An 11,688-nucleotide genomic window follows, 5' to 3' on the forward strand; every position below is an offset into this window, starting at 1 on the left:
TATATTTGTACTATACTATTTAAATATAGTTTAGAAAAATAAATAAAGAAACATGACTACATAGAAGAACAAAATAAAGATAATAATATGAAGTCCAATAAATAAATAAATTTGAATTGATTATTTTCATAATTTTACTTAAATTCAAACTTATGTATAAATTTTTAATTATGTAATTATTAAATTTAAATTAATTTATATATTTTATATAATATATATCCATTTTATTTTTGTGAAACGCATGGTCTAAATCTAGTTAATTTTAAAATAAAGTTGTGTTTTATATGATGAAGAAAAATTTGGATTCTTTATTTTTTTTTCATTTGAGAGGGTAAAGAGTGAATTCACATCCTCTCATATTTTTTCGTGGTCTCACCTATAAAATAAATAGTGAGAGATCACACTTTTTATTCTCTCAAATAAAAAGATAAAATTATACGATGAAGAGAAGTTACAAACCTAAAAGAAAGGAGAAAGCTACAAACACCTGTAAGTGCAGTAGGAATTCTCAAAGGTGCACGGTAGACTAGATGTGGCGTGGGCCCACAAGATGCACAGTTATAAAAATCGAACCAGTTGAAAAAAATTGTTAAAAATAATAAAGATATGGTTTGAACTTTAAACCTTCTTATTATTACAAGCTCCCTTTGCTATTAAACTATGTTATTTATCATTGGTTTATATGCTAATTATTAATTACATAATAAACACACACAATAATTTTTAGATATTATTTTAATTTTATACTCACTTATATTTAAATTAATTGTATTTTTTATTATTTATAATTATTAATATAAATTAACTTGTTGATTATAATTTGTTGAAACTTGATTATTTTTAAAATATTATTAAAGATATGTATTTTAAATTTTAATTTTAGATTTTTGACTATTTTATATTTTTTATTGACATGGGACCGATTTTACCGGTTCAACCAATAACTCGTCAGTTGAACCAATAAACTAGTAAACCAGTAGCTTAACTAGTTCAATCACTGGTTCACTTCTGATAATCATGACTGGATGAAAAACCAGTTTTTTGCCTCGCTGCTCGTGGTGAATAGGTCAAAACTTTCTGATTTTCAGTGGATTTAACTGTCGTTGACCGATCTAAATGCCCAAACAGTCTTAGCTCTAAATCGAATAGACTAGATCATCAGTACATCAATTTTTTTATCAAACCAGCTGGTCCGGTCTAATTCTATTAACTATGCTTGTGAAATATGCTACTCTGTCACTCATTATAAGGATCACAAACTAAACTCGTAATGTCCTTTGTGATATGAATGTTCATGACTTCTTTCACAATATGGGCTTAATGTTGGAGGGCTCATGTTAACAAGAGAGATTAAATTTAAGGAGGTTTGAAAATAATGCCCCTTCTGAGTGTATAAATAGAGTACTAGAGTGTGAGACAAAAGATACACACAATACTAGCATAAAACATATATATATATATAAAGAAATTATTTTTAATTGAATTTTTATTACAAGTCTTCTTGATAAATCTCAAAATTTTATAGTTACAACTTTGAAATAGCAGTGAGAACTGTTAATACATTGGTCAGTCCAGATTGTAGTCTCGGTTGTAAGTCCTAGTAAGGCAGTGAATCCGTTGGTTAACGAGGGTGGTCCCATAACTTACAAAGTTCTAACCATAAAATGGCTAGTTTATTGAGAACGATGAGTAGTTTAAATCTAGGAAAAAATAATTCTTTAGTGATAAAAACAGATAATGATGAAGCATCACCTCTGGAACTAAAAATGAATTAAAAATAGCTAAATTAGAAGAAAGTTTTCATAATTAGAATATACCTATAATAAATAAAGATAAAGTATATAAAAAGAGAAACTTTTGGGAAGGAAGAAATTATGAAATTGATATGTTAGAATATTGTAAACCAGGAACGAGTAATAATAATATTATTACAATCTTAGAAGAGGATAAATTGAAAGAACATAGCAGTAAAGGATATAACTTCATCCATATAGGATTAATACAAGTAGCCATAAAACCTAATTTTAGAATAGGAATTAATCTGCCTATATTATTAACCTTAAGAGATACCAGATTCCAAAATTTTAGTGACTCATTAATAGGAATATTAGAAAGTAACTGTCATGATGGACCAGTTTTTTTTTAATTGTTACCCAAATTATGCTATGAATTTAAAAAATGAATACACATGGCAAGCCTTAAAATTGCAAGTAAGATCTGATGAAACAATTATAAATGAGAAATATGATCCATTCGAAATAATCTATAGGATATATTATAAAATTACTAAGGTTAATTATGACTTTAAAGTATTAAGACAATCCTCAAAAGAAGAAACGATAATTATGCATGCAAATCTAAAGAGATCTAATATACAAACACCTAAAAGATTAAGACATGAAGAATTAAAAAGTAGAATGCCTGAAGAATGGATAATACCTGATGGTATTGAAGAACCACAAATACAAAATACTAGAATAAGAGAAATAATAAGAGAAGGACCTGATATTAGAATTAGGATGAATAGATCCCAATCATTGAGAATTCCTGATAATGTTGAAACTATTAGTCATAGAAATTCTATAGATAACTCATCAATAGGAAATATGGATAATATTGTAGGAATTGACAACAGAAGGCCGAATATAGCCACTGTTGTATATAAATCACCTTCAGAATTTGATCCAATGGAATCACAAGTTTTATCAGTAATTATAAAGGAAGAATCATTTGAGATTGATAAAGAATGGATAAGACAAGATTTTAATGCTGATTATAATAAACCACTAAGAGATTGGTATTTTACCAACCATTCAGAAAATGAAGTTATTAGACTAAGAGAACTATTCTATGATTTTATGAAAGAAAATAGAATTAGCTAGAAAACAAGCCCAGAATCAGTAATAGAATCTGAATATCCTCCTAAAGAAACAATTAAAATACCAATTGGAAAAGATCTAGTAGTTGAAGCAACACCTATAAAGATAGCAATGCAGAAGAAAATATAGAAAAAAGAGATATTAAGAAATTACATCAACAATTAAACTTTACTAATACCATGTTAGATATAATGAAAAATCAATTAGGAAGAATGGAAAATATGAAAAAAGTCATTAAGGTAGAAAAACCTATAGAAAAACCTATATATAAATTACAAAGTTTAGATAATATTAGCTTAAACTCTAAAGTAGAAACAGAAGTTGAAGAACTAAAAGAAAAACTTAAGAGTATTAGTCTAGGAAAATTAACAATTAATACATTACAAAAGGAAGAAGAATTAGAACTAAATAAAATATCCCATAAAAGAGATTATCCTAAAACAAGAAATTATTATTCTAGACCATCACCAGTAGATGTGGGCCTAGAAGAGCGAACACAATTAGTGCAAAATAGTTTCTCAGGATCAAACTTAGTAGAATGGAATATAGATGGATTAAGTGAGCAGGCTATTTTAGATCAAATGTGTAATATGACTATGGCTGCAACTGGCTATAAGATGAGAAAAGCTTCTGATAAAGAAGCAGCAATTATGATAACCCAAGGATTTATAGGACAATTAAAAGGTTAGTGGGATAATTTTTTCAGCATCCAAGAAAAAGAATTAATTATTAATAGTATTAAACAAGAAGATCAGTCACTAGATGCTACATCCACATTAATATATACTATTATTAAAAATTTTGTAGGAGATCCCAGTATTTTTAAAGATAGGATACAAACTCAATTAATGAATTTAAGATGTCCAACCATGTCTGATTATAGATGGTATAAAGATGTTTTTATGTCAAAAGTCATGATAAGAGATGATGCACATGCACCTTTCTGAAAAGAAAGATTCATAGCAGCCTTACCAAAATTATTCTCTGAAAAAGTATTACAAAAACTACAAACGCAGTTTGAGACCCAGATTCCCTATAATTCATTAACTTTTGGACAATTGCATAATATAATAGTACAAACAGGTATAAAAATATGCACAGATACCAAGATACAACAGAAAATAAAACAAAAAAGTATTACGAGAAAAAGAGATCTTGGCACTTTCTGTTATCAATATGGAATAACTCCTGAAAAAGCACCTAGTGGACAGCATAAAGTTAAAAAGAAAAAAATTTATAAAAAACCTAAATATAATATAGACAAACCCCTTTATTATGAACATAAATATTATAAAAAATTCCATAAGACTCCTAAAGGAAAACCTAAATTTTCTAATAAGAAAAAACAAGTAACATGTTGGAAATATAAAAAACAAGGACATTATGCTAATAAGTGTACGACAGAACAAAAAATAAATAAAATAGAAAATAAAGAGATTAAACATGCTTTGACAGCTATACTAATCAATTCAGAGTCAGAAGAAAAATCAAGTTATGAGGGTTCTTCTGAAACTGAAGACTATTTTATACAACAATTAGACCTTATGTCAGAAGAAGAGAGCTTAGGAGAAAATAGTGAAAAAGAGGAACAGGATAATAATAATTGTTTAGGAATAGGATTATGCAACTGTAGAAACTGTGAAAAAATTGTAAATATTTTGACTCAAGAACAAACTTCTACACTAGTCAAAATAATTGACAAGTTAGAAGATACGCCATTAAGGGATGAGTTCATAAGACAATTAGCTGAATTAGTTAAAAAAGAAGAAGAAAGTAAGTAAGAAATAAGACCCATAGAAATAAAAGAAATTTATAATCGTTTTAAAAACCCACAAGAAGAAGTTTCCCTTAATTCTCTCAAAGAAGAGATAAAAAGGTTAAAAAGAGAAGTTTCAGAATTAAAACAACAAAATATTAATATGGACTATAGATTACTAAAAATAGAAGGAGAAAACATAATAAAAATCCAAGAACAATCTTTGCAAAATAATGTTAGTTAAATAGAAGGGACTAATAACATAACAATCCTCGAGAATCATATTAACCTGGGTACAGAAAATTATATAAATATACTAACTTTATTAGTAAACCAAAAATGGTTCACTACAATAACCTTAATAGTAGGAGAAGAAAAATTTGATTTAATAGCCCATGGTAAATTCAGGAGCTGATGTCAATTGTATACAATAAGGATTAATACCCACAAAATATTATGAGAAAACTATAGAAAGAGTCCTAATGGCAGAAAAGGACAAAATGACTATAGAATATAAGTTATCTAAAGCAAAAATTTGTAAAAATAGGGTATGCTTTGCCAGTACATTCTTTTTAGCAAGAAATATATCTCATCAAGTTATATTAGGAAATCCTTTTACTTTATTATTATGTCCCTTTAATGTTGACATCGACGGAATAACTTGTACAAGAATCCCCAATCATCCTGTTCATTTTGAATTTCTCACCAGACCAAAACAGCATGAGCTCAATATGTTACAACACCTATCTACACAAGTTAATGTTATGAAAATAGAAGTAAGACAAATTAATTGTTTGAGCCAAGAGAAAATTTTACAACACTTACCGCGTCAAGTTAATATTATAGAAAGGAAGACAAGACAAATTAACTACTTAAACCAAGAAGTTGCACATAAAAGAATAGAAGAAAAGTTACAAACTCCGAAAATACAAGATAAAATAAAAGCAATTGAAGAAAAAATTAAGACAGAATTATGTAGTTTAAATCCCACAGCTTTTCAACATAGAAAATTACATGAAATATCTTTACCATATGAAGATGGGTTTAATGAAAAAAATATACCAACAAAGACAAAACCAATACATATGAAAAAAGAATATCTAGAATATTGTAAAAAAGAAATACAAGAATATCTGGATAAGGGACTAATAAGGCCTTCAAAATCACCCTGGAGTTGTACAGGCTTCTATGTGATGAAAGCATCTGAAATAGAAAGAGGTGCTCCAAGATTAGTTATTAATTATAAACCTCTAAACAAGGTATTAAAATGGATTAGGTATCCTTTACCAAATAAAAGTGATCTCATTAAAAAGATTAAATAAAGTAAATATCTTTTCAAAATTTGATTTAAAATCAGGATATTATCAAATTGCAGTAAAAGAGGAACATAGATATAAAATAGCTTTTATAGTACCCTTTGGACATTATGAATGGAATGTAATGCCTCAAGGATTAAAAAATGCTCCTAGTGAATTCCAAGAAATAATGAATAATATATTTTACACGCATATAGAATTTACTATAGTATATCTTGATGACGTATTAGTATACTCAAAAGGAATAAAGCAGCATATATATCATCTAGAAAAATTTATGAATATTATAAAAGAACAAGGACTGGTTTTATCAGAAAAGAAAATGAAAATTTTTACAACTAAAGTAAGGTTTTTAGGATATGAAATTTATCAAGGAACTTTAGTACCTATTAAAAGAGCTATTGAATTTGCAGATAAATTTTCAAATGAAATAACTGACAAAAAATAACTACAAAGGATTTTAGGATGTTTAAATTATGTAGCGGAATTCCTACCTGGAATAAGAGTCACATGGGAACCTCTTTATAAAAGATTAAGAAAAAATCCACCTCCATGGACAAAAGAAATGACTTCTATAATAATAAAGATAAAAAATGTAATAAAAGAAATACCTTGTATAAGTATACTAGATCCATTGGCTAAATTAATTGTAGAAACAGATGCATCAGAATTAGGATATGGAGAAATTCTTAAACAAATACCTCCTAATAGCTCAAAAGAACAAATAGTAAAATATCATTCAGGAATTTGGAACCAGGCTCAAAAGAACTACCCAACAGTCAAAAAAGAAATACTTGCCATAGTATTATGTGTTTCAAAATTTCAAGAAGATTTATTCAATAAACCTTCTTAATAAGGACTGATTGTAAAGTAGCACCAAATGTTTTAGAAAATGATGTCAAAAATTTAGTTTCAAAACAAATATTTTCAAGATGGCAAGCTATTTTATCATGCTTCGATTTTACTATTGAACATATAAAAGGAGAACTAAATTCACTCCCTGACTTTCTTACTAGAGAATTTTTGCAGGGAAAGAATGGAACAAAAAGCAGCCTCCAGTGAAGATTATGGTCAACCTTTTGACCAAATAAAAGAAACGAAATTACCTATTACTGCTGTACCAGCAAAACAATTATCATTAAGACCTATGACAATGTCACAGGTTCTAAAAGCTGCATCATCATCGTCATCACCTTCTAAGAGCCCTTTAATTACTACCAATAATAAATTCACATTATTACAACCATCTGACCTCTATAACACTCAACCCCTGAAAGAACAATTTTCTTACTATGAAAAACCCAATCCTATAAAAATATTAACCATTGAAAAGAGTGGTTCAAAAAAGATAGGAAAACCCTATATAAGACTATTTTCCCAAACACTTTTCATTACATTCCTATTAACCCACAAAAAACCCAAAAATTCTATGAATTCATATTAGTTGACACCGGATCAATTGAATTAACACATTATAGGGATTCGAACACCAAACAACCTATTTATTCAGAGATAAAAATCATAAAAATATTATCTTTACACGAATGGTAAATACCTCCATATCAGTCTAAGAGTTTCTCACTAAAATTCGAACCCCAGAACTATACCTACTATGACTACCAAAAAGCCTGGAATCATATATTATTTCTATCACCAAGTCCCCATTCGTGGTTCATTTGGTTTAGAAAGGGGATATCATTACAATTTCCCAAATGGTTCCAAGCATGGTTCCAGAATTTTAGACTAATGGAAGCTTTCTTCCCAAAAGAAGCCAGTATGGCGTATGAATATTTTAAAAGCAAGTCATCATTCTTACAAGAATATAAATTCATTTTATTCATAGCAGCCATAGAAATAAGCTGGATTATGACATGGGAATATGATTCAGCAGCATATGAATAATCTCCAAGCATACAATATTTAGTAAGAGTAATAAAAATAAAATGGTGGAACAAATATGATATAAATTTACTAAGAAGAGTAGCTATTGATCAATGGTTAACAACATCATAAAAGCGTCCAGCAATAACAGCCTCAAGCACCACCAATGAACAAATAGCTTATAAAAAAGAGACCCAATTCTTAGCACAGAAGCGACAAATTATGGCAGCTCTAGTGGCAGCAACCTCAGAGGAAGATATTCAAAGCTCTCTACAAGCAATACAAACCGTACCTCTTGGAGAAGACGAAGAGGTCCAATCTAGCCCAGCTCATTACTATCAAGATTCTCAAGACCCATTTGAGATGTAATAAATACTGTATATGCAATCAATGTAAAAACCAATCATAAAGAAAAATGATTTTTGTAAAAAAAAAAGTAAAAAGTAAAAAGTAAAAAGTAAATAGTAAATATCAGCAAATAGTAAAAGCAAACAGTGAATGTCGGCAAAACAGTAAATGTCGGCAAACAGTACTGTCGACAAACAGTACCCGAATAGTCATCATTTGGGGTCTATAAATACCAAAGGCCTCACTTATTCAAGATCATCAAATACTTGAAAGCTCAAGAAATCTCTCTACTCTTATATCTTCTTACTTCATATATTCTCTAAATATTTGTAATTATCTTCAAGAAGTGTATCAACTTTGCAAGCAATAAGAGTACAAGTTCATCTTTGTAAGCTTACTATCTTTCTTTTCTTTATTCTCTTAGTTATTATCCATGTTCTTATAACAAGAAAGAGTTTCATAAAAAGCTTAAATCTTTAAAGTTAGTTATAAGAAATATGAAAATAAGAGTAATGGCAATAGAAATAAAAGTAAGAGAATTAATAACTGAATATTTTGAATTGAAAGAAGAAATAAAAAAGGTGAACAAGAAAATAATTAAAACTAAAAGGTTTTTACAACAAATGAAAACCATAAAATCAGTAAAAATCATTAGGCAAAGTATTAAGAATAAACATATTTATCATGTTAGAAGAATGCATTATCTTCATGTGCAAAATATGATGCGTTTTTATGATATACAATCAAGAATACAAGCCCTTAGATCTTTATGAATTATCAGGCCCTTATATATATATAAACGCTATGAAAGAGTGAATTATCAGGAAACATATGAATTATTTCAGTTATATTGTGTAATACCCTAATATTCAAATCATTATGCTTGAGTCATAAGTCAATGATAATAAGGTGGTACGACTCTCAAGGAGAATTTTTAATACATAGTTTATAAGTATAATTGAAAGGAGTATTAGTCGAGAAGCCTGATGAACTGATTTCCTATCGGTAAAGAAATATAAAAATATATAATCGTGTTGTAAGTATAGCTTCTAAACCAACAGAAAATCCTTTCGTACAAACGTTTTGGTTGTCACAAGTAACAAACCCAATAAAATTTATAAACCGAAGTATTCAAACCTCGGGTCGTCTTCTCAAGGAATTGCAGGGAAGTATGATTTATTATTGGTTTTGAAAAACAGTATTTTTGGGTTTTTTGAAAAAAGTTTGAACAAAAGAAGTAAATTGTAGGAATTAGTAAATCAATAGCTAATAAAACTCTTGGCAAGGTATGAAAACTAGAAGTCCTATCCTAGTTATCCTTATCAATGGTGATGAGAATTATATTTTTGCTCCCACTAAGTCAACCTCTAACTATGAAGGTAAGTCAAGTGGACAAATCAATTTAACACCTAAAGTCCTAGTCAACTCCTGAGGAAAGACTAGAGTTATAGTAATCTAAATCAATCAGCAAAGATACAATTATCAATCATGATGAGTTTGATAACTCAAGAGTCACCAATTAATCAACTAGAGCCAAGAATATAAGAAACTAAATAAAAATCACATGTCTGAAATACCTCAAATATTAATAAAAGAAATCACATCCAACATGGAAAAGTTCATAAGTTAAATTGAGAAAATAAATAAAAGGAAGATTAAACCTGAAAATTGAGAAGAATAAATCCTAATTCCTTTAAGAGGAATCCTAATCCTAAATTCTAAGAGAGATGAGAGAACCTCTCTCTCTAAAAACTACACCTAAACCTAAAATTGTGTGTATGATCTGATATGTTGAGTCTCTACATGTTTTCTGACTTTAATCTGTGTTTCTGGGCCGAACTCTGGGTCAAAACGCGGCCCAAAATTATCTCCAGCGTATTCTGTAATTTCTGCAGATCGCTCATGTCATGCGTACTGGTGCACGAAATTGTGATCATCAACAATGGCGCCAAAAACTTGGTAGCGCTCTCAAACGTGAATCACACTTAGTCATAACTCCGCACAACTAATCAGCAAGTGCACTGGATCGTCCAAGTAATACCTTACGAGAGTAAGGGTCGATCCCACGGAGATTGTTGGTATGAAGCAAGCTATAATCATCTTGGAAATCTCAGTTAGGCGGATAGTAAATGTTATAGAGTTTTCGAATAATAATAATAAATAAGCAAAAAATAAAGATAGAGTTACTCATGTAATTCAATGGTGGGAATTTCAGATAAGTACCTGGAGATGCTTGTCCCTGTTGGATCTCTGTTTTTCTACTGCCTTCCTTCAATCCTTCTTATTCTTTTCCATGGAAAGCTGTATGTAGGGCATCACCGTTGTCAATGGCTACATCTCATCCTCTTAGTGAAAAAGGTCCAAATGCTCTGTCACGGCATGACTAATCATCTGTCGGTTCTCAATCATGTTGGAATAGAATCCCTTGATTCTTTTACGTTTGTCATCACGCCCAACAATCACGAGTTTGAAGCTCGTCACAGTCATTCAATCCCGGAATCCTACTCGGAATACCACAGATAAGGTTAGACTTTCCGGATTCCCATGAATGCCGCCATCAATTCTAGCTTATACCACGAAGATTCTGATTAAGGAATCCAAGAGATATGCGCCCGGTCTAAGGTAGAACGGAAGTGGTTGTCAGTCACGCGTTCATAGGTGAGAATGATGATGAGTGTCACGGATCATCATATTCATCATGTTGAAGTGCAACGAATATCTTAGAATAAGAACAAGTGGAATTGAATAGATTATAGTAGTAATTGCATTGAAACTTGAGGTACAACAGATCTCCACACCCTTAATCTATGGTGTGTAGAAACTCTACCGTTGAAAATACATAAGTGATGAAGGTTTAGGCATGGCCGAATGGCCAGCCCCCAAAACGTGATCAATAGTCTCCTAAGATGAATAATAAAATAAAACTAAGACCAAAAGATGTCAAATACAAAGGTAAAAAGTTCTATTTATACTAAACTAGCTACTAGGGTTTACAGAAGTAAGTAATTCATGCAGAAATCCACTTCCGGGGCCTACTTGGTGTATGTTTGGGCTGAGCTTCATCTTTACACGAGATGAGGCTTATCTTGGAGTTGAACGCCAAGTTGTAACATGTTTTTGGCGTTCAACTCTGGTTCGTGACGTGTTTCTGGCGTTTGACTCCAAAATGCAGCATGGAACTGGCATTGAGCGCCAGTTTACGTCATCTAATTACGAATAAAATATGGACTATTATATATTGCTAGAAAGCTCTGGATGTCTACTTTCCAAAGTCGTTGGGAGCGCGCCATTTGAAGTTTAGTATCTCCAGAAAATCCATTTCGAGTGCAGGGAGGTCAGAATCCAACAACATCAGCAGTCCTTTGTCAGCCTTCTTATCAGAGTTTTGCTCAGGTCCCTCAATTTCAGCCAGAAATTACCTGAAATCACAGAAAAACACAAAAACTCATAGTAAAGTCCAGAAATGTGAATTTAGCATAAAAAACTAATGAAAACATCCCTAAAAGTA

The sequence above is a fragment of the Arachis duranensis genome, chromosome 9 (assembly GCF_000817695.3).
Source record: "Arachis duranensis cultivar V14167 chromosome 9, aradu.V14167.gnm2.J7QH, whole genome shotgun sequence".
NCBI classification, from domain to species: Eukaryota; Viridiplantae; Streptophyta; class Magnoliopsida; order Fabales; family Fabaceae; genus Arachis; species Arachis duranensis.